Source organism: Pseudophryne corroboree, chromosome 5 (assembly GCF_028390025.1).
Source record: "Pseudophryne corroboree isolate aPseCor3 chromosome 5, aPseCor3.hap2, whole genome shotgun sequence".
Classification (NCBI taxonomy): Eukaryota; Metazoa; Chordata; class Amphibia; order Anura; family Myobatrachidae; genus Pseudophryne; species Pseudophryne corroboree.
In genome coordinates this window covers 251464669-251489876 of record NC_086448.1, presented here as the reverse complement: position 1 = coordinate 251489876, position 25208 = coordinate 251464669, and the positions used below count along the sequence as shown (strand labels likewise).

The following is a 25208-nucleotide window of genomic DNA, read 5'->3' as shown; positions in this document are numbered from 1 at the left end:
CTAACAGAACCAGAAATATCTCTATTAGACAAAGGACTTTCTTTTCTTTCTCAGGAGGCCTGAACAAGTTCGAAACGTTTATTGACCTTAACAAATTTGTCAGGAAACTAACGTTAAAAAGGCATTTTTAAAAAAAAGAAGATGCAATCATAGCTAACTATGAGAGCTGCTCAAAATCAGGATTGAAACCCACCTCCAAGTACTACCCCTTGGAGTCAAAAGGGAGTAACATAAGTATGTTTTATGAACTAGTGAAGAAAGACCTCTGTGATATGGACCAAGAGAAGATAAAGGAAAAGAATATAACCAATAGAGAAAGTGAGGCCTGGAAAAATCTACAGAAAAATAAAGGGATCATTATAAAACAAGCTGACAAAGGGGCTGGTTGTCATGGATCGGGATAAATACATCGCAGAGGCAGAAAGACTGCTATCGGATGGAGTATCCTACAAAAGACTGACAGAGGACCCCAAGGATGCCTACATCGAAGAACTACGGACACTCCTATTACATGGTCTGAGAACAGGCATCATTACCAAAGAAGAATACCAATTTTTAATGAAATCAGACCCCACGACCCCCATTTTTTATTTCCTACCAAAAATTCATAAAAGCTTGGACAACCCGCACGGAAGACCAATAGTGGCAGGTATAGACTCACTTACCTCTAATTTATCCGAATACGCTGATGTCTTTTTAAAACCATATGTTAAGAACCTCCCGTCATACCTCAAGGATACACGTCGGTATTAAACCTCCTAAAAGATATCGAATGGAAGGACTCATACATGTGGGTTACAATTGATGTTCAATCACTTTACACATGTATTGAACATGAGAAGGGAGTAACAGCCTGTAAAGAATATCTGGATGATGACAGCACATTAACAGATAACCACATGGATTTTATTTGTGACATCATGTATTTTATTCTCCATCACAACTATTTTAAATTTCTGGATCAGTTTTACCTACAACAATGTGGCACCGCTATGGGCACGATTTTTGCGCCAAGTTTAGCGAATCTTTTTATGGGTTGTTGGGAAAAATGTTTTATTCATGACCATCGGGCTTTTAACAGCAATATCATCTTTTATCAGAGGTATATCGATGATATTTTAATAATCCGGGATGGTGATATGGAATGTTTTAATCAATTTTTAAAACACATCAGCACCAATACAATGAATCTCGCTTTTACATCTAACACAAGTAGAGAGCACATTGAATTCTTGGATTTGGTTCTCACAGGAGAAAACGGGAGAATCACAACAAAGAACTTTGTTAAGCAGGTAGATACTAACAGCTATCTCCACTATAAGAGCAACCATCTCAAAAGTTGGAAGAACAATATCCCTTTTTCCCAGTTCAGTAGAATTAAAAGAAATTGCAGCAAACCGGAGGACTGCCAGCTACAGCTTGAGATGTATAAGGACAGATTCAAACAGAAGGAATACCCAGATTCCATCCTGAGAGAAGCCATCACCAGAACAAATGAAGTTGAAAGACTAAAGCTGCTGGAATACAGAACAAGGGAAAAACCAAAAGAATCTACAGCATTTATAACAACTTTTAACCGACATGAGAAATCCATCCGGGAATCATTCAGAAATCATTGGAGGATTTTACTCATGGATCCCATCCTTACAGAAATTCTCCCTCCTCGCCCAGAAATAATTTTTAAGAAATCACAGAACCTGAAAGATCTCTTAGCCCCGAGCATTCTGAGGAATAATCAAGAGAAGGACCAGACATGACCTAAATGTGTAGGTTCCTACAAATGTGGGCGATGCAATGTCTGCAGATACTTACACCCCAACAGGAAGTCCTTTACAGATATGGAAAAGAAAAAGGAATATACTGTAAAATCAAGGATTACATGAACTGCAACACCCAATCGGTCATATACCTCCTGGAGTGCGATTGCGGCAAACAATACATTGGGAAAACGAAAAGACCTCTGAAGATGAGGATACAGGAACATGTGAGAACCATCAGGAACAAAGTGGGGAGCCATGCTGTCTCCAAACATTTCATGTCTACGCATAACTCAAATCCGGAAGCCTTGACTTTCAAGGCCATTGAACTGGTGAAACTAGGAGATAGAGGATGGGATCTCGCCAACAAATTGTCATGTCGTGAGATGTATTGGATATTCCAATTACAGACATTACAGCCGAAAGGATTCAACGACAACTACGAGATCGCTCCCTTTTTATGACACGGTACTAAAATTATTTTACGGCTCATCCTTGTCATTAAACCTGTATTCCCCTCCCACTGCTCCCCCCACCACCACCACCCCCCACCCCACCCCCCATCCCCTCCCTCCCCCTGCCCACCTCCTCCCCCCCAGCCCCCTCCACCCCCTTCCCTTCCGTTTCCCTACCAGCACCTTACTACCACATATCCATATTATCACTTTGCTTTCGTGAACACCCATACACATAGTGGGTCCTTTTTATATATTTTTTTATATTTTTGGAGTGATGACCAAGAAGGCACAACGTCGCTACAGTCAAACCACGCTGGAAATGCCCAAACACATTCGATCTTGGAAGCCAAGCAGCGTTGGGCCTGATCAGTACCAGTAGGGGGGACCACCTGGGAAGATCAGGTACTGTATAGAACGAATCTGAACAGGGGCCTGAGAGTGGAACACACTCCATGCACATACGGACCCACTGAGTCACATTGTATGCACATTATTATTTCACTTTTATAATGTGCACCATTTCACTGTATGTACCATCCCCTATACCCATAAGGGATTTAACTTATACATAGGCACGGTATTTTAATGAACACCCCCCTTGAGGCAATTTAATTCCACTCACGCCAAACTTTTATATATTTATTCCACTCACGCCAAACTTTTATATATTTATCAATCTTAATGTATATAATGGTCTTATTTATTTGCATATGTGCATGAGCCGTTAAATTCTCCACTTTGTGGTACTACACTGACCAATACCATAATATTCCCATAATGGTGTCCGCAATAGTAATTCCCATAATGATGTCCGCAATAACATTCCCATAATGATGTCCGCACTAACAAGCTATGTGGTACTAAATTATATACCAAGCATGACCTCTACATCATATTCCCATGATGTCCGCAAATAACATTCCCATAATGATGTCCGCAATCATAAGCATTTACAAATATACAGCTTTTTTTTTATTTTATTTTCAATCCTGTTTAGCTATGTTCTCTTAAATAATGTTAAAACTAGGTGTTTACAAAACAATGACATGCTCCTGATACTCCTATTCTCTCTTATTCTATGTTTAATTATCACCATGGATACCGGGGCATCTGACAAGTGCTATTGTCAGATGAACTACTAGAAAATGGCCGCCGCTACCAGGAGATCTATGGACACAAGTACACCCAAAATGGCTTCCACCTTTGGGACTTAACTAAGACTGGCTCCTTCCCTCTGTGAACTACAGCCACTGACAGTGAGAACTGGATAAGAACATGGAATCGCCGCGGGCGCACGAGCAATAAGCACCGGAAGTGGGGCGGAAGTGACGTGTCGGGTCCGCCGCCACCGGAAGTGTGGCGGAAGTTCAGCCTGTATCAATCCAGAGCCGTTTTTCAGTGTGTTTCATCCGTTTTTTAAGTGTACATCTACTCGTTTTTTACTTATACTAAGTCCAGAATAACATGTTAAGCAGTGCTTTATATATATATAAACAGCCTTATAGGATTTAATATGTAATTGCATCACATGACTATATGTGATGTTATGGCCCTCCCACTGACAACCTTGGCTATAAAAGCATGTACTGTCTCATTCTGTCCATACCCCTTGAAGAAGTCTCATCAGACGAAACGCGTTGGGTGACCTGTACCTACCTCATTCTAAGATAAGGAAAAATTCTATATTATTTTTTAAGTGCATATATTCATTTAAGTGCTTTTAGTTCAGTTGTGTGTATATATTGTTGTCCCCATTTTTTTATGTGTTTTTTTTTATGCTAATTTAATAAATACTTTTTAATATTTTAACTGGCAACCCATTTTATTGACACCTTGGTCGCTATTTATCCCTCATCCCCTCCTTTGTCTTACATTAATCTCAGGGATTTACCACCCCTGTATCCATTTGAGGGAAACAGCTGACGCCCCACTAGCAATGTAGGGGAGTGTGTTATAAGCCAGCTATCACACAACATATTTGTTTTTATCACATGTGGTGCAGTAACAATCCTTGTTTTTGACCAATTTAGTTATAAATATATATTCAAACTTCAAAAAGGTTTGCAATTAAAAATAACCATTCAGTAAAAGACACATATGTGCCAGCATCCCTTAAGAGGTTACGTGGAACTTAGAGAATTACATGTGTTGTTCATCAACCTTCAAAAGTGAAGCAACAAAAGCAATTGTTTGGTTGCAGGGTGGTAAAAAAGAGCTTTACTGGAGGCATATTTAGTTTAGAGATGGGTGTTAGGCATAAATGTTTCAGCTGCCATGCTGTTTCTACATCCTTGCATATGTTAGGTAAAGAAGATGCCACAAATTACATACTAGAGCCTGCTTGTGAAAGTGTAGAAAACTTAATAGTGTCATTGAATCTCACAATATTAAAGCAACAAATGCATCTTTCTTTTAAAGAATTGTAAACTCATTGCTCAAACTGAACTGAGAGACCAAAAACAAATGCTCTTGTCAGGGTGATAGATTAAATTGCTGTAATTATTTACTTTGCTGTCATTCAGTTTGTGTTTTAATTTTACAGTTAGACTAAAATATGTTTCATTTCATTAAACTTGTTATCTGCTGATGTCAACCATACTTCCCTGTTAATAAACATACTGTAACTTATCTAACACAATGACACAGAAGAATATAAATTATTTATTCATTTAAATGAATTGACTGAAAATGTAAAACTATAGATGTAGCCATGCTCATCCATTCTGCGGCTCAGTCACATGGGCACACGTGCGACGCCTAGGCATGTGTGCAACTAAATACACCTAGCTGTGGCTTAATATGCTGCCCATGTTTTCCTATTGGTGCACATAGATACATGCATGCGTGCATCCTAGACACGGGCATACTTGCACCGTCTGTATTGCTGCGAATATGCCAAGCTGCAGGCTGGATAAGCGTGGCTACATCTGTATGGTGGTGAAAGAAAGAATGAATGGCCCTACTCTCAGCAACAACTAAACTCATCAATCACAACACATCAGGCCTAGATCAGGAGCTTATGTCCTCCAATTCTACGCAACTTGAGATATCCAACTCCCCTCCCAATGGAACAAATCACAAGCCCATCGGTGTCACTGGTGTCACTGACAACAGTAGCCCAGAAATCAGGTGTATCTGGTGTCACTGACAACAGTAAAGTGGAATCAGCTGTATCTGTGTACTTTAAATGATGTGACAGACCATATTCCTTCTGAAGAACCTGCCACTGGGAGAGGCAGAGAAACTAGGGATGAGTGGGTTCGAATCTCTGAGATCTGAACCCCCCCGGACTTCAGGATCCGAGTCTGGCTCAGGACTTCCTGCCCGATTCGGATTCCGAAACGAGGCAAATGTAATCATCTCGCTGTCGGATTCTCATGGGTATTGGATTTTCACTCTGAACTTGGAGAGTGAGGGAGACAGACATCTGTCTCTCTGTGGGTGGTGGCGTTGGGTGGGGTCAGTGTGTGCTCTTTGGTGGTGCTGTTCTGTGTGCTGTTAGAGGTGCTGTCCTGTGGTGTCCTGTGCTGTTAGGGGTGCTGTACAGAGGTGCTGTCCTGGTGTATCCTGTGCTGTTTGGGGTGCTGTACAGGGGTGCTCTCCCTTGCTGTACTGGGGTGGTATCCTGTGCTGTTAGGGGTGCTGTACAGGAGTGCTGCTGTTCTGTGCTGTAAAGGGGTGCTGTCCCGTACTGTTAGGGTCGCTGTCTTGCGTGCTGTAAAAATAAAGGGGCACTGTCCTGTGTGCTGTAAAAATAAAGGAACACTATGGCCCTGTTGGGTGCTGTACAAATAAAGGTACGCTGTGGCCCTGTCCTGTATACTGTAAAAATATAGGGGTGCTGTCTAAATAAAGGAACACTGTGGCCCTGTCAGGCGCTGAAAAAATAAAGGAATGCTGTGGCCCTGTCCTGTATGCTGTAAAAATATAGGGGCGCTGTAAAAATAAAGAAACACTGAGGCCCTGTCCTGTATGTTGTAAAAATATAGGGGTGCTGTAAAAATAAAGGAACGCTATGGCCCTTTCCTGTATGTTGTAAAAATACAGGGGTGCTGTAAAAATAAAGGAATGCTGTAGCCCTGCCCTGTAAAATATTGGGGTGCTGTAAAATTAAAGGAATGCTGTGGCCCTGTTGGGTGCTGTAAAAATAAAGGAACGCTGTGGTCCTATCCTGTATGCTGTAAAAATATAGGGGTGCTGCCTATCTACTGTATAAATCCAGAGGCGCTACCGTATAATTCCACGGGTGCTGCTGTCTTTGATCGTAGGTTTAAAGTTTAAACTAAAGTCTAGAACAGAATATGAAACAAGCTTCAACATCACAACCCGATTTGTGAAAACATACTGCATAGCCACAAAGGTGGAAATGGAAATTCCAAGTTTGACGAAGTGTTTTCCAATAAAGTTGGGAGAGACCACTTTGTGGCCAAAGTCAGTCAGACTCAGAAGAGAAGGAATCCTAATCCAGTGGAACGTGACATGGCAACATCTCCTACTTCATTTTCTCTGGCAACTGCCAGAGAAAACTAGATTTTCCAAACACACCTATGTCTATATGTCTGCCATATAATTCCGGGGGTGCCTGTCTGAACCCGCTCATCTCTAGTAGATATATCTTCTAGTGTGCATTGTGTACCCAGAATTAGAGAGAGGTTCTTCTCAATTATTTAATGTTAGGGACTCAAATCAATGGCTCCAATTAGTCAACCTTAATTTTGATTTATTAATATTCCACATTTTGGGATTATTTACAAGATGCGCATTTGTTGTACAGGGTTATTGTCCTTTTTTTGTAAATGTGTTCTCCTTAATAATTGTACAATGTAAGGGCTGCATAGGGTTATTGCAAGACCTTGTGGTGTAAGAAGAACAGAGTTTCAGTGACATCAGCTTTCCATTGCATGGCAGAACAAAAGGGCCCAGTATGGTGTATCATGGTGGCTTACAGCCAGGAAGGTGTCTGGCTTGCCATGCAAAGGCATGCTGGTGGCACAGAGGTTAGCATTGCTTCCTCCCAGTCCTACTTGTAATATGAAATGAGTTTCAACTAGAGTGGTAAGCTCCACTAGGGCAGGGGCTGAATAAAAATCACTGCACAGTCCTGCTTAGTACTGTACCGAACCCACCCGAACTCAACTTGACAGATCTGGGGCTGCTGTATGGGCTCACAAGGGGCTGCTAAAACATCTAAGGGGGTGCTTTACTTAAAAATAAATTATGAATAAAATAAACAAGGCACACAGGTAAGCTTACATGCATGTAACTAGGACATACAGGTATGCTCACATGCGTGTAACTGGGAGCTGTGAAAACGAAAATAAGAAATCTGCTACAAAATATGTAAATAAAAAAGCAATACAAAATGGAAAAATGTCATCTATTTACCGTGTGTACACCTTGACAAATTGACTGACCCCAGGTCTATCAAGGAACAGTCTCTCTTCAATACCAAACATATATACATACGCATATGAGGGGGCTACCACCAACCCCATAGCACATCCCCGTAACTGCAGGAATTACTGACGGTCATATAAAAAATAATTGCAAACCAATGTCAGTTCAAGAAACTGCATGAACAGATCATGATCAAACACAGATACGTTCAAATATTTACTCAAAAAGCTTCTCATAGCCATCAAGCCCTCAGTATGGGGAATAGAGGTGTACAGGCTGCACACATCCAGACAACACATAAGTGTCCCTTCAGGTACAGCCTCCACATCTCCTAGCAGTTTTAGAAAACTTGTAGTATCCTTAAGGATTGAACCTTGTAAACACAATGGCTGAAGAATGTATCAAGCAATTGGGCAATCGGCAGATATAATTAATCGCATGCTGCGATTATCGGACGCCCTGGCGGTTTCACACTGTCTTTGTGTAGTTTTGGCAGCGTATAAAGAACAGGTACTTTTGGAAAATCCCTTAATAAAGCTTTAAACAGGGCTGTTGAAATACACCCATCCATCACAGCAGCATCCAATATCCCTCTAAGATCTTGTTGATACTTCTTGGTGAGATTACCAGGTAGTCTCTTATAGACTTCAACTTCTGATAATTGTCGCTCGATTTCCATGCGATAGTCACTGAGATTCTGAACCACAATGGCCCCGCCCTTATCGGCGGGCCTAATAATGATGTCCTCATACTGAGCCAGAGTCTTAATGGCAGATGCTTCAGCTTTGGAGAAATTCTTTTGTATTCTGCCTTTAGCCATAGTAAATCTGGTGACCGAGTCATCTAGCAAACTGTTAAATATTCATAGTGAGGGATTAGTCGACTGTGGATCGTATGTCGAACTCGAACATAATTGAATAAACTTCTCCACAACCAAAACTTCCGCACTGGCAGCTTTGTTTTGAAAATGTTCTTTCAGCCACAATTTACGTGCAAACTTATGAAGATCACGTTTCCACTCAAACTCATCATATAAATTCGTAGGCACAAATGATAGTCCTTTTTGCAGCACACCAATATCGGTCGGAGTAAGCACCCTCTGTGATATATTAAAAATTACCGCTTGTTCTTTGCACCTCTTGTTTTGCCCACCCCTATGGGTGGCAAATCTTTTACTAGTGTTGAGGACTCTGGTGGGTGCAGGGCCGTTTCTTGGGGGCGGGCGAGCTGTGCAATCGCACGGGGCGCCCACCACGGCACTGACTATGGCTCCCTGGCATCCCCCTCCTCCCTCTCCTGGAGTACCCAGCTTGGGGGCGGAGTTTCGTGGAATGACGCGGTTGCGTCGTGACATCACAACATAACTGCGTCATCCCACGAAACTCCGCCCGCCGAGCAGAGTACTGAGGAGGAGGGGGAGCCAATCTACAAAGAGGGAGAGGCGGCCAGAGCGAGGAGCGACTGGTGAGGCGGCCCGAAGAGCGGGAATCACCTTTGTAAGTATTCTCTTGTCTTTCTTTCTTTCTGTCTGTAAAATGGGGACACTGCCTGCCATAATGTGTAAAAAGGGGACACTTGCCTGCCATAATGTGTAAAAAGGGGACACTTGCCTGCCAAATGTGTAAAATGGGATCATGTGACTGCCGTAATGTATAAAATGGGGACTCTTGCCTGCCATAATGTGTAAAAAGGGGACACTTGCCTGCCGTAATGTGTAAAAAGGGGGCTCTTGCCTGCCATAATGTATAAAATGGGGACTCTTGCATGCTGTAGTGTATTAAATGGGGATTCTTGCCTGCCGTAATGTGTAAAAAGGGGACTCTTGCTTGCCGTGATGTGTAAAATGGGGACTTTGCCTGCCATAATGTGGGGATTTAATGTATCAAGGGCATTGCGGTGTGTGGCATAATATGGTGCAGGGGGCATTAGTGTGTGGGGCTTTATATGGTAGAATTTTTTTTAACCTATGGTGGGTGTGATCTGTTGGTGCAGGGTCAAGTACTGGGGTGTGAGGTAGTCTTTTCAGATGAGGCCACGGCCCCTTGATGGGAGCACGCGCACAAGGTTATTTTTTTATCTAAGGGGGGGCACATTTTTTTTATGTCATGGGGGGCGCATTTTGAAATCTCACACTGGGAGACAAATTGGCTAGAAACAGCCCTGGGTGGGTGCCATAAAGGGACACTCACTGATGTAGTAGGGTCATCAGACTCAGAGATAACAGAATCGCTTTCACTATTGCTATTTGAGGTACCAGGACGATTGCGACTTCTAGATGACCGTGCTTGCCAAGGTCTACGTCAGCACTCTCTTGCAGAACTACGATTAACGCTGTCACCGCCAGACAACCACCTATATACCTTGTTTTCTTCATAATCATTATCAACAGTATACTTTTTGTTCCATTTGAATTTAAGTAAATATTTCTTATGTTGATCACAATTCTGTTCCAGTTTCAACAACCAACCAGCATTCACAGAATCGTCAAGGATTTTCTTTGCATCCTTTTTTAACACACTGATCTTAGTACGCTTTAGTTCCAGCTCACGCTGGGCCTCCTCAATTACCAGGACCATGAGGTCCAACACGCACCATTTCAGGATGCCTACCCACTTGTGTACAAAGTCAGGATTATTCCTGACGATTGTAGGTACATTTTTTGATCTAAATCCACGTGGAATATTTCTCTCCCTGTAATAATCCGAGAGAGATGACGCATGTAAGAGGTAGTCGATCTCTCGATGTCTGAATTTAAACATTTGAAAAAACACATCTTCCATACTCTGCTTAGTGTCATGGCCTGACACAGTTTCAGTAAGCAGAATGCCCTCTATTTGCTCCGGGGTAAAACTAAATGTTTCTCCAGCTGGTATAATTAAATTGTGGCACCCTGCCACATCTTGAGAGACAGAGGCCCCAGTGTCCAAATCCATAGCTGTCTATCAGTAGACAATCACACAGTGCAATGTGTGCTGAGCCACAAACCAGTCCAATTCGTGGCACAAAACTGTAGCTCAGCTGGTGGTTTATTGTGGTTTACTGTGTAAAGACAGTGCTAGATAATAGTACATATGGTGCCATACCACAGATGCTGAGACTCAGCACTCAATACATCTTCCAAATCAGTTGGCACCCATTGATTAAAATTTTCAGAATCAAACACTAATACTGCATATCTGCCTGCTGTATGGTGCCTATGGTTAATTCTTATTAAACATTGGTTACGTTGTGCAGCTGCCTAATTTAATGCATTCCTATTAGGAGATTATATGGGATTATAAAGCAGTTTTAGACCCATCAGTATAGACCTATAGCTTTATTTTTTAGCACAATAATGTTTTCCAGGTAGTTACCTGTAGTCATTTTAACACATCTCAGTGTAAGATATACTGTTGTCAGTTTTATAACTATTGACAGCATAATTGGCCCATGTAGGCAGTGTAATGATAGACCTGTGTATTGCCTTATACGCTGCATAGATCACATTTTTTGCATGTAGTATTCAAATTGGCTAGTGCTCAGGAAGTTATATTACATATGAGTGATCTTTTATGCATGTAGTCATCTTGTTTTGTTTTATTTACATCTCTGCAGCTCCCTCTGTCATGGTTTCATGGTAATGTAAACACACAGGCTGAGGGACGCGTGTCACACTGAAGTGCGAATACTTCTGTAAAACCCCACTGGTACTAGGTATGCAAAAACTACAGTCACTGTGTATAGTGCATCACACTTACTCTGCCCCGGCTAGTCATGGGTTCAGGCACAGATACCAGAGGGTCCCCTGAATAATCAGGTGTTTAATTACAGGTGCATTGTGGGAGTGGACTACAGGTGTCGGTGCAGCGCATAAAGAATTGGGCGCCAGGCCATCTCAGAATACAGCATAAAGTTTATTTTTAACATTAAACAGGGATATTGCAGGGATAACTTGTGAACACTCCTCCAGCACAAAGCATAACGGTTACAGTGGATCACATATCAGGGCACCTCCTCCAGCGCATCACATAGTCGCAGCGGCATATATATATGGCGAACATCAGTACGTACCAGGGCATTCTGTGACCAGTAGTGCTACACACATCAGGTTACCGTCTCTCTATCTTTTACATAGCGAGGATTCTTTTCCATGGGGGGCTTCTAATCACGCCGCGTGGCTTTCCGACCACTTCACCCAGATACCTCTCGAGACTCACACCTTTAGCACACTTTTCTCCTGGCATCACCCTTTCACTGGATACTGAATACTGCTGCTCTCACACTGCGGTGTCTACTTCTGTCAGGTCTGGTGCCTTGCTGTGGCTGGCATCTCTCCCCACCAAAACATGTGGGGAGCCCTCACTGGGGCTACATCTTTCTGGCTAATCCACCACACTTCTGCTAACTAATACACGTGCTTCTCCTCACTGTCTCTCCACTGTCTGCTCACTGTCTGTCGGCTCTCTGCTCACTCTCCCCTGCAGGACAGCCTTTTTATAACCTTGCATTCCCAGGGACACATTCCATCTGGGATCTCCCGCTCTGAGTTTCCCGCTCTGAGTTTCCCGCTCTGAAATGCAAATGGGTGAGTCATGCCCTTTGCATTTTGCAGGCTGATCTGTATTGCTGTGAGCTGGGCTGTTAACTCCTTCTGTGCTGCAAACTGTAGGCTGCTGGCTCAGTGCTATGCAACTCCAGCAAACATTTTACTTTTAATAAAGTCATGCTGGCACCTGTAGTGCCACAGTTGATTTGTGCTTACAGTTCCAGGGTATTACACTTCATCAGCCAGGGGATTGCTCCCGCACCGCACACTGCTGCACATGGTGAAAGGCACAGGGATATAAGGTTAGATATTGTTTATTTGCTTTTTGTATCCTGAAGAAAATCTGATTACATATTGAAACGTTGAAAGACTGTGGTGGTCCTGTTGTTTAATTTTTTCTCTGCAAGGAAGCCTTGAGTGCAGCACATGCCTGCTCAGGATGATTCAAAAGTCGCAGTACACCCTTTTGTTTCAAAAACTGTGCATCTGGAGAACAAAGTTTCTGTGTCATAGCTGCAGATTTTAAGAACCGGCACTCAGAAAGACAGCCAAATTCACATAACACAGACAGGTGCCTAATTTCCAAATGCCGAGAAACTGGGACTGTGGCTGACAAGTCACAGAGTGGTCATCCAAATAGTGCTACTGACGAGACAACCTCAACATAACTGCTATTTCAAATCTGTTTGCAGCAATAAACTTTTCAGCAAATTCTGATGTTGTTTGGCATGTTACACGATCCCCTTTCCATTTGAAAAAACTTAGATTCAAGATGAACGATTTCAAGATGGTGCCCATGTTCGGTACATACCCTAAAAGATAGCCCACCTCACCCATACCTTACTGGAGTATTCAGTTTTCTAATTTCCTGCACAGTTTTTGAAACAAAAGGGTGTACTGTGACTTTTGAATCACCCAGTATATATATATATATATTTATTTATTCATTTGCCATGCATTTTGCATCTTGTTTTACCATGCATTTTGATTTATAGTGCCCATACTTTATTTAAGTTGTTCTCTCATGGTGACCTAGCCTTTACAATTGACAGAGGCATGGTGGTACTGGAAAAACTGACCTGGGATTATAGTTCCGGTTAATAAATAAATAAATAAATAAATAAATAACAATTAAAAGATGCTGATATTTTTATCTAAAAAAGTTATTTTTATATATATATATATATATATATATATATATATACTGTATGTATGTATGTATATATATATATATATATATATATATATAAATAAAGCACTTTTATTAATATACATTGCAGTCATCCTGAGATAGTGATCATGTAGATATATAAGAGGAATTCAGCTGTACTGTACATGTCCTTCTTAATTAGGTTAACCCATGCTTGTGCCAGCTAACCCGTTCTCAGGTTGGGACTACTACCAGCAATAGGACGATGATAGCACTTTGATTTGATAAAGCCTTTTCTGCCTTTCATAAATTGGCCTCATAGTATATTGATTGCTCTGCTGCATAAACAGTCTTTATAAGCAAGTGATAAGTTTACTAGATTCAAAATTTCAAAAACAAGTTTTATTATTTGGAAAATGTTTAGACATAAAATAGATTCCTTGGTGTGAAAAGGAACATTACATAATTATATTGTGAGCAACGTTACAGCATTGTTGTCTTGGAAGATGAGCTTTGTCTTTTTCTACTCTGATCATTAGCTAAAACTGAACTTCTAATGAAGACAATAACTTGGTAATTTTCATGCCAGCATTCACTAGCATGACTTGAGAAAAGTAAAATAGACCGTTCCTTTAGAATCTTTGTGTTTTAAGCTCCAGGCTGTTAATTTAAATAATCTTATTTATGTTTCATTACTATAGTATTTATTTTATTTATTGCCATTTCACAATAATAATTTATTGCTTTTAATTGTCCCAAAATAGAAATGAGTAAGTTTTAGGCAATTTTTACAAACAGGTAGTAGATATTAGGAAGGAGATATTTTAAACATTCAAAAAACATGAATAAATAGCTGACATTTTTAAAATGCAAGAATAAAATGTAGTCAACATGCTTACTTTAATTTGACAAGGCATACTAATATGGTTTTACCTTATTGGATTTTTTTCATAATTAAATGATCTCTTGGAATTAAATATTTCAGTCTAATAATAATTCTGAAAGATAGCCACCCACAAAAAAAATAGGATTTTAATTACCTACCAGTAAATCCTTTTCTCGTAGGCCATAGAGGATACTGGGGTTCCATTTAGTACCATGGGGTATAGACAGGTCCACTAGGAGCCATGGGCACTTTAAGAATTTGATAGTGTGGGCTGGCTCCTCCCTCTACGCCCCTCCTACCAGACTCTGTCTAGGAAACTGTGCCCGTGGAGATGGACATACTTTGATAGAAGGATAGATAAAGTTAGTGGTAAGATTCCGAACCAGCACACACAAAACAGAGGAAAGCTATGCTAACCCAACTTTAAACAGGAACAGCAACAGCTGAACCAACAATACTTAACCAAGTAACAGTGCAGGAAGAATGAAGCACCAGGCGGGCGCCCAGTATCCTCTATGGACTACGAGAAATAGATTTACCGGTAGGTAATTAAAATCATATTTTCTCTTATTTCAAAGAGGATACTGGGGTTCCATTTAGTACCAGGGAATGTACCAAAGCTCCCAAACTGGGTGGGAGAATGCTGAGGTTCCTGCAGAACTGAAAGACCAAACTGAAGGTCCTCAGAGGACAAAGTATCGAACTTGTAGAACTTAGCAAATGTGTTCGAACCAGACCAAGTAGCCGCTCAGCAGAGCTGTAAAGCCAAGACAAGCAGCCGCCCAGGAAGAACCCACCAATCTAGTAGAGTGGGCCTGTACAGATTTTGGAACCGGCAAACCTGCCATAGAATAAGCATGCTGGATAGTGAGCCTGATCCAGCGTGCAATTGTCTGCTTTGAAGCAGGACACCCTATTTTCTTGGGATCATATAGAACGAACTGCGAGTCGGATTTCCTGTAACGAGCTGTCCTTTTTACGTATACCTTCAAAGCCCTCACAACATCCAAAGACTTTGAAGAAGTGGAAGTGTTGGTGATAACCAGAACCACAATAGGTTGGTTGATGTGAAACGCAGACACCACTGTACCCTCTGGGTGACTGCTCCCCAACCTCTGAGGCTTGCATCCATCGTTAACAGGATCCAGTTCTGAATTCCGAACCTCTGACCTTTGATGAGATGAGAAATCTGTAGCCACCACAGAAGGGATATCCTGGCTTTTGGCGACAGACGGATCCTCTGGTGCATGTGAAGATTCAATCCGGACCATTTGTCCAACAGATCGAGCTGGAAGGGTCTTGCGTGAAACCTTCCGTATTGAAGCGCCTCGTAAGAGACCACCATTTTCCCCAGAAGGCGAATGCATAGATGCACCGATATCCAGGCTGGCTTCAGGACATCCCGAACCATCGACTGGATGACCAATGCCTTTTCCCACAGAAAATAACACTTTCTGCGACTCCATGTCCAGTATCATTCCCAGGAATGGGAGCCTCCGTGTTGGATCTAGGTGAGATTTCGGAAGGTTCAGAATCCACCCGTGATCCTGGAGAAGTTTGGTTGAGAGACCAATGCTGTCCAGCAACCTCTCCCTGGGCGGCGCCTTTATCAGAAGATCGTCAGGTATGGAATTATGTTCACTCCCTGCTTGCGGAGTATAAACATCATCTCTGTAATTACTTTGGTGAACACCCTTAGTGCCGTGGAGAGACCAAATGACAGGGCCTGGAACTGGTAGTGACAGTCCTGCAGTGCAAACTGTAGATAAGCCTGATGAGGCAGCCAGATCGGAAATGTGAAGGTACGCATCCTTGATATCCAGAGACACAAGGAATTCCCCTTTCTCCAGACCTGAGATCACCACTCTCAGAGACTCCATCTTGATCTTGAACACTCTTAAGAATGGGTACAAGGACTTGAGGTTCAGAATCGGTCATACCGAACCGTTCTGCTTTGGTACTACAAACAAGTTGCAATAGTTCCCCTTGTTGTGCAGATGAGATGGAACTGGAACAATGACTTGAGTCTGTACCAGTTTTTGGATGGCCATAGAGGATACTGGGGTTCCATTTAGTACCATGGGGTATAGACAAGTTATACTTGCCTCTTGTGAAGCTGGTAAGCCTGATTTGAAGAATCTGTGAGGTGGGAGCTCTTGGAACTCCAGTCTGTAGCCTTGGGAAATAAGATCTATGACCCAGGGATCCCGGCACGAGCTTGACCAGATGTGACTGAAGAATTTTAGTCTGGCTCCCACCTGACAGTCCTCCAGGCATCGCGGTCCACCAACATGCTGAAGGCTTTTAGGAAGCAGAGCCTGAGCTCTGTTCCTGAGCACCTGCAGTTGCTGGTTTGCATGGTTTACCTCTTGCACCTCTGGAGGCCGTAGAAGCACCTCTGGATTTTCCCTTAAACTTAGCTGTACGAAAGGACTGTAAACTTGAAGCTGAATAAGCTTTCCTGGCTGGGGGAACTGCGGAAGGAAGATACGTAGACTTATCTGCAGTAGCTTTGGAGATCAATTTGTCTAGTTCATCTCCAAGCAAGGCCTCTCCTGTGAATGGTAGGCCTTCCATGCCTTTCCTTGAGTCCGCATCAGCAGTCCACTGGTGTAGCCACAAGCCCCTGCATGCTGACACTGCCATAGTGGTGGTGCGTGCATTAAGCAAACCAATCTCTTTTATGGCTTCCACCTTAAAGTTCACATAGTCCTGTATATGCTGCAGGAGTAAAACATCCCCCCTAGACAAGGAATCTAACCCCTCAATTAGGTTACCTGACCATTTAGCAATGGCTTTTGTAATCCACGCACATGCAATAGTGGGTCTCTGGGCCACACCAGAAGCTCTGTACAATGATTTGAGTGTAGTCTCAATTTTACGATCAGCCGTATCTTTTAGGGTTGCTGCACCAGGGACAGGCAATACAATTTTTCGTGACAACCTAGAGACTGATGTGTCCACTATCAGTGGATTTTCCCATTTTTTCCTATCCTCCAGAGCAAAAGGAAAAGATAAGAGCAACCTTTTAGGGATTTGAAAATTATTATCAGGATTAACCCACGGTTCTTCAAACAGGGGCCAGTATTTACTAAGAATCCGAGGTTGTCCGATTTGTGTTTTTTTTTCTAAGTCCCAATCCGGGAATTCACTAAGCACCAATCTCGGTATTTGGACTATTCGTAATGGTTTGAATGACAACGTTCAGAAATAAGAATGAATAGACCATCGGTCAAACGCGGCTGTTATTTCATAGAATACGGGCATTCACTATTCATTTGTATTTGGGTGTTAGTTTCTGAGTGCTCAAGTGCGGGTCTGTTTTTTTTCGATTCATAAAAAAAAGCAGCAAAAAAATAGACCTGCTTTTTCCAGTCGAGTTTGGATAACCATGCACGGATCAGTGAGATCTGTGCATGGTTATCTATGGGAAAGGGTCTATTTAGTGTAAAATCTGAAAAAAAAATTGCGTGGGGTTCCCCCTCCTAAGCATAACCAGCCTCGGGCTCTTTGAGCCGGTCCTGGTAGAAAAAATATGGGGGGAAAAATGACAGGGGTTCCCCCATATTTAATCAACCAGCACCGGGCTCAGCGCCTGGTCCTGGTTCCAAAAATACGGGGGACAAAAAGCGTAGGGGTCCCCCGTATTTTTGAAACCAGCACCGGGCTTCACTAGCTGGGGAGATAATGCCACAGCCGGGGGACACTTTGATATCGGTCCCTGCGGCCGTGCCATTAAAACCCCAACTAGTCACCCATGGCCGGGGTACCCTGGAGGAGTGGGGACCCCTTCAATCAAGGGGTCCCCCCCTCCAGCCACCCAAGGGCCAGGTGTGAAGCCCGAGGCTGTCCCCCCCATCCAAGGGCGGCGTATGGGGGGCTGATAGCCTTGTGAAAAATTGTGAATATTGTTTTTAGTAGCAGTACTACAAGTCCCACCAAGCCTCCCCCGCAAGCTGGTACTTGGAGAACCACAAGTACCAGCATGCGGTGGAAAACCGGGCCCGCTGGTACCTGTAGTACTACTACTAAAAAAATACCCCCAAAAAAACAGGACACACACACCGTGACAGTATAAGTTTATTACATACATGCACACCTCCAAACATACATACTTACCTATGTTCCCACGAGGCTCGGTCCTCTTCTCCATGTAGAATCCTAGGGGTACCTGTGAAAAAAATTATACTCACATAATCCAGTGTACCTTCTGTTCTTTGTATAATCCACGTACTTGGCAAAATAATAAAACTGAAACCCGACCACGCACTCAAAGGGGCCCCATGTTTACACATGGGACCCCTTTCCCCGACTGCCAGGACCCCCCTGACTCCTGTCAAAGAGGATCCCTTCAGCCTATCAGGGAGCGCCACATCGTGGCACTCTCCTGATTGGCTGTGTGCTCCTGTAGTGTCTGTCAGGCAGCACACGGCACAGATACAATGTAGCGCCTATGCGCTCCATTGTAACCAATGGTGGGAACTTTGCGGTCAGCGGTTGACCGAAAGTAGCCTCACCGCTGACCGCAAAGTTCCAACCATTGGCTACAATGGAGCGCATAGGCGCTACATTGTATCTGTGCCGTGTGCTGCCTGACAGACACTACAGGAGCACACAGCCAATCAGGAGAGTGCCACGACGTAGCGCTCCCTGATTGGCTGAAGGGACCCTCTTTGACAGGAGTCAGGGGGGTCCTGGCAGTCGGAGAAAGGGGTCCCATGTGTAAACATGGGGCCCCTTTCAGTGCGTGGTCGGGTTTCCGTTTTATTATTTTGCCAAGTACGTGGATTATACAAAGGACAGAAGGTACACTGGATTATGTGAGTATAATTTTTTTCACAGGTATCCCTAGGATTCTACATGGAGAAGAGGACCGAGCCTCGTGGGAACATAGGTAAGTATGTATGTTTGAAGGTGTGCATGTATGTTATAAACTTATACTGTCACGGTGTGTGTGTCCTGTTTTTTTGGGGGTATTTTTTTAGTAGTAGTACTACAGGTACCAGCGGGCCCAGTTTTCCACCGCATGCTGGTACTTGTGGTTCTCCAAGTACCAGCTTGCGGGGGAGGCTTGCGGGGGACTTGTAGTACTGCTACTAAAAACAATATTCACAATTTTTCACAAGGCTATCAGCCCCCCATCCGCCGCCCTTGGATGGGGGGGGGACAGCCTCGGGCTTCACCCCTGGCCCTTGGGTGGCTGGAGGGGGGGGACCCCTTGATTGAAGGGGTCCCCACTCCTCCAGGGTACCCCGGCCAGGGGTGACTAGTTGGGGTTTTAATGGCACGGCCGCAGGGACCGATATCAAAGTCTCCCCCGGCTGTGGCATTATCTCCCCAGCTAGTGGAGCCCGGTGCTGGTTTAAAAAATACGGGGGACCCCTACGCTTTTTGTCCCCCGTATTTTTGGAACCAGGACCAGGTGCAGAGCCCGGTGCTGGTTGATTAAATATGGGGGAACCCCAGTCATTTTTTCCCCCATATTTTTTCTACCAGGACCGGCTCAAAGAGCCCGAGGCTGGTTGTGCTTAGGAGGGGGGACCCCACGCAATTTTTTTCAGAATTTTTTAGACTTTAAACAACTTTTTAAGGTACACAATGAAGCCTTGCATGGATCTCACAGATCCGTACGGGATTCCTTGTGTTTTGTCAGGCAGTGTTTTACTCATCACTCCCGTAAAACACTGCCTGATATTACGAATCACATCGACATCGGAAAAAACGATTGTGCAAAACTCGGCAGCTTAGTGAATGATCGTATCAGGATTCAAAAAGTTGCAGTAAAATGCACCCGATACCATTCGAGTTCAAACACCCTTCAAAACGGCCAAAACACGAATCTTTGTAAATATACCCCCGGGTATTCAATTCCTTTGATGCAGGAAAAATGACTGAGGACTTCTTTTTTACATTAAAATGAGATTCCTCACACTCTTTTGACACCTTATCATGAATTTATAGAACATCTCTGATAGCCTCTATAAGAGCCTCTATTCCCTGTGACAGAGTAGCATACCCTCCCTCCAAATGCACCTCACCCTCCTCCATGTCTGACCCGTCAGCGTCAGAGTCAGAATGCAGGATATGGGCCAGAGATCTTTTTTGCGGACAAATGGGAGAGGATTGAGACGCTGGTTTGGGGACTGAGTGTCTATTCATAAACTCATCCACAGTCTGTCTTAAGTAATGCGTCTCTTTCTCATCGCGGGATAGCTCTGTAGAAATATTTGAGATCATTCCCTTAATGGAATTAACCCACTCTGTTTCAGCCCTGCTATTCTGGGAAGGTGCACTGCCCTGAGTACCCAGTAGTGAGCCCCATGGTGAAGAGGAACACTCCGCTGTACAAGAAACAAATGAAAGTGAGCTTCAACAACAAATTGCAGCAATAATGCAGAGCGATGCAAAATTTCATAAATCATATTCAAATGTGTAATCACGAATGAAGGCCACAATCTGGATTATATCCTGTTCAAAACCAATTGAAAATAAATTGTATTCCATATATACTGTTCTAAATTGTTGAATAGCATTTACCATGCCTTTTTTTTTACCATTTAAAATTTGGTAGGTTTTTAGACCCACCCTGTATATTCAAAAAAATCTTCCAGATTTTTGTGATAATGACACAAGCTAATTTTGAAGTGACTAACAATATACTAGAATCTAAAATGAATACTTAGGGTAATCAAGAAAACTATTTTTAACAATTTAATTAACATTTCTTATTGGAGTTAATTTAGATATATTATGGTAATAGTGCAAAGTATCATGTAAATCACATAATTTATGTAGTAAGCATTTTGTAAACAGTTAACCTTTTAGACTAATATACCAATAAGAGAGTATGTACTATTTTAAGATTAGAAATCCAATATTAATTGAAAATATAACATTTAAAATAAAAATTATTTTTAATTATCTACATTGTGATTTTCACTCATATTGAAACTGTATACTATACATATTTATGATAACAACTAGTGATGGGTAGTTCATGAATGATTAGTTCAAAATGAACTAATCTTCAAAGTGAACTAGTTCGTTCAGTTCACAGCTTTGGCAAAGATTAGTTCATCAGGAAGGAGGAGTCAGACACAGACAGAATAGAGCCAGCATTAGGCTTCTCACTGTCTCATTCACTGGATTTTCACTTCCTGAATCTGATGCTGTGAAATGAAAGTTAAAAGTACAACACAGCCCAGCAATACAGATCTAATAAAAAATAGCAGCTGCACTGCCTAGCCAAAGTCTATGGGGTAAATTTACTAAGGTGGGAGCTTTTTAGAACTGGTGATGTTGCCCATAGCAACCAATCCGATTATATCTATTATCTGCTAGAAGTAGCTAGATAAATGGTAAGTAGAATCTGCTGGTTGCCATGGGCAACATCACCAGTTCTAAAAATCTCCCACCTTAGTAAATTTACCCCTATGTGTGTCTGTGAGTGAGCATGTGTGGTCATGCTGCTCACCTTTCTGTGATACAATCACTGTCCTATTAGTCCAGATGTCCAAACACTTGCTGCTACTTCTGGTACTACTGGCTCCTGTGCATACTGCTGTGCTAAATATTCTGCTGGGTGTTGTGTAGGTGCTGCTGCAGCACTGTTTTTATTCAGCTGTCACTCAGCAATACTCATGAGTCAGTACATCTCTGCTGCCACAGGGGTCACTGCTGTGCTCAGACATGGAGTGGACTCACTCTGTGGAGCTGAGTGAACTGCATTGTCCTGACGACTCGTGAGTCATTCTCCTTGCAAGTAGTTCAGTAGTTCAGCAAGTAGTTCAGTAGTTCAGTGATTCATTACAGTTCACTGATCAGTTCACTGACTCAATGACTCATACAGCCATACGAGTCAGTGCAGTACCTCTAAGCTACCATGTGTGGCACTGCTGTGCTCAGGCATATGCATTGTATGGAGCTGATACTGAACTGCATATAGCCATGATTAATTCACCTAGCATATTAGGTGGTCACAAGGTACACTGTCACTACCAATCAGCCAAAGACAAATTCTGAGTGCTGCATGCTATCCTGTAGGGCAGGCATGTCCAAACTGCGGCCCTCCAGCTGTTATGAAACTACATATCCCAGCATGCCCTGACACAGTTTTGGTGTCAGAGAATGCTAAAGCTGTGTCAGGGCATGCTGGGATGTGTAGTTTCTCAACAGCTGGAGGGCCGCAGTTTGGACATGCCTGCTGTAGGGTCTGATTACTCTACACAAGACATAGGGGGATATGTATGTCTGTCTGATGAACCTTCAGTCTTGAAATAATTAAAAATAAGAATTTACTCACCGGTAATTCTATTTCTCGTAGTCCGTAGTGGATGCTGGGAACTCCGTAAGGACCATGGGGAATAGCGGGCTCCGAAGGAGGCTGGGCACTCTAGAAAGATCTTAGACTACCTGGTGTGCACTGGCTCCTCCCACCATGACCCTCCTCCAAGCCTCAGTTAGGTACTGTGCCCGGACGAGCGTACACAATAAGGAAGGATTTTGAATCCCGGGTAAGACTCATACCAGCCACACCAATCACACCGTACAACTCGTGATATGAAACACAGTTAACAGTATGAAACAATAGAGCCTCTCAACAGATGGCTCAACAATAACCCGATTTAGTTAACAATAACTATGTACAAGTATTGCAGATAAACCGCACTTGGGATGGGCGCCCAGCATCCACTACGGACTACAAGAAATAGAATTACCGGTGAGTAAATTCTTATTTTCTCTAACGTCCTAGTGGATGCTGGGAACTCCATAAGGACCATGGGGATTATACCAAAGCTCCCAAACGGGCGGGAGAGTGCGGATGACTCTGCAGCACTGAATGAGAGAACTCCAGGTCCTCCTCAGCCAGGGTATCAAATTTGTAGAATTTTGCAAACGTGTTTGCCCCTGACCAAGTAGCTGCTCGGCAAAGTTGTAAAGCCGAGACCTCTCGGGCAGCCGCCCAAGATGAGCCCACCTTCCTTGTGGAATGGGCATTGACAGATTTTGGCTGTGGCAGGCCTGCCACAGTATGTGCAAGCTGAATTGTACTACAAATCCAACGAGCAATAGTCTGCTTAGAAGCAGGAGCACCCAGCTTGTTAGGTGCATATAGGATAAACAGCGAGTCAGATTTTCTGACTCTAGCCGTTCTGGAAACATATATTTTCAGTGCCCTGACAACGTCTAGCAACTTGGAGTCCTCCAAGTCCCTAGTAGCCTAGGCACCACAATAGGCTGGTTCAGGTGAAACGCTGACACCACCTTTGGGAGAAACTGGGGACGAGTCCTCAATTCTGCCCTATCCATATGGAAAATCAAATAAGGGCTTTTACAAGACAAAGCCGCCAACTTTGATACTCGCCTGGCAGAAGCCAAGGCCAATAACATAACCACCTTCCACGTGAGATATTTCAGATCCACGATTTTTAGTGGTTCAAACCAATGTGATTTTAAGAAACTCAACACCACGTTGAGATCCCAAGGTGCCACAGGAGGCACAAACGGGGGCTGACTCTGCAGCACTCCTTTTATAAATGTCTGAACTTCAGGTACTGAAGCTTGTTCTTTTTGAAAGAAAATCGACAGAGCCGAGATCTGTACCTTAATGGAACCCAATTTAAGGCCCATAGTCACTCCTGCTTGCAGGAAATGCAGAAATCGACCTAGTTGAAATTCCTCTGTTGGGGCCCTTTCGGCCTCACACCATGCAACATATTTTCGCCATATGCGGTGATAATGAGTTGCTGTAACCTCTTTCCTGGCTTTAGTAAGCGTAGGAATGACTTCCTCCGGAATGCCCTTTTCCTTCAGGATCCGGCGTTCAACCGCCATGCCGACAAACGCAGCCGCGGTAAGTCTTGGAACAGACAGGGCCCCTGCTGCCGCAGGTCCTGTCTGAGTGGCAGAGGCCATGGGTCCTCTGATATAAATTCTTGAAGTTCTGGGTACCAAGCTCTTCTTGGCCATCCACGAGTATCGTTCTTACTCCTCGCCTTCTTATTATTCTCAGTACCTTTGGTATGAGAGGCAGAGGGGAGAACACATAAACCGACTGGTACACCCACGGTGTTACCAGAGCGTCCATAGCTATCGCCTGAGGGTCCCTTGACCCGGTGCAATATCTTTTATAGCTTTTTGTTGAGGCGGGACGCCATCATGTCCACCTGTGGCCTTTCCCAATGGTGTACAATCCTATTGGAAGACTTCGGGAGGAAGTCCCCATTCTCCTGGGTGGAGGTCGTGTCTGTTGAGAAGATCTGCTTCCCAGTTGTCCACTCCGGGAATGAACACTGCTGACAGTGCTAACACATGATTTTCCGCCTATCGGAGAATCCTTGTGGCTTCTGCCATCGCCATCCTGCTTCTTGTGCCGCCCTGTTGGTTTACATGGGCGACTGCCGTGATGTTGTCTGATTGGATCAGTACCGGCTGGTTTTGAAGCAGAGGCCTTGCCGGCCTCAGGGCATTGTAAATGGCCCTCTGGTCCAGAATATTTATGTGTAGGGAAATAACCTGACTTGACCAAAGTCCCTGGAAATTTCTTCCCTGTGTGACTGCCTCCCAGCCTCAAAGGCTGGAATCCATGGTCACTAGGACCTAGTCCTGTATGCCAAACCTGCGGCCCTCTTGAAGATGGGCACTCTGCAGCCACCACAGTAGAGATACCCTGGTCCTTGGAGACAGGGTTATCAGCCTATGCATCGGAAGATGCGATCCGGACCACTTGTCCAACAGGTCCCTCTGAAAAGTTCTTGTATGGAACCTGCCTAATGGGATTGCTTCGTAGGAAGCTACCATTTTTCCCAGGACTCGCGTGCAATGATGCACCGCTACCTATTTTGGCTTCAGGAGGTCTCTGACTAGAGATGACAACTCCTTGGCTTTCTCCTCCGGGAGAAACACTATTTCTGGTTTATGTCCAGAACCATCCCCAGGAACAGTAGATGTGTCATAGGAACCAGCTGTGACTTTGGACTGTTTAGAATCCAACCATGCTGTTGTAGCACTTTCCAAAATAGTGCTACCCCGACTA

At 43.5% G+C, this 25208-nt stretch overlaps 1 pseudogene; it reads left to right on the top strand.

Moving 5' to 3' along the window:
• Positions 1-2510: 2510 nt before the first annotated feature.
• Positions 2511-2629, top strand: LOC134931445 (5S ribosomal RNA; annotated as a pseudogene).
• Positions 2630-25208: the final 22579 nt, after the last annotated feature.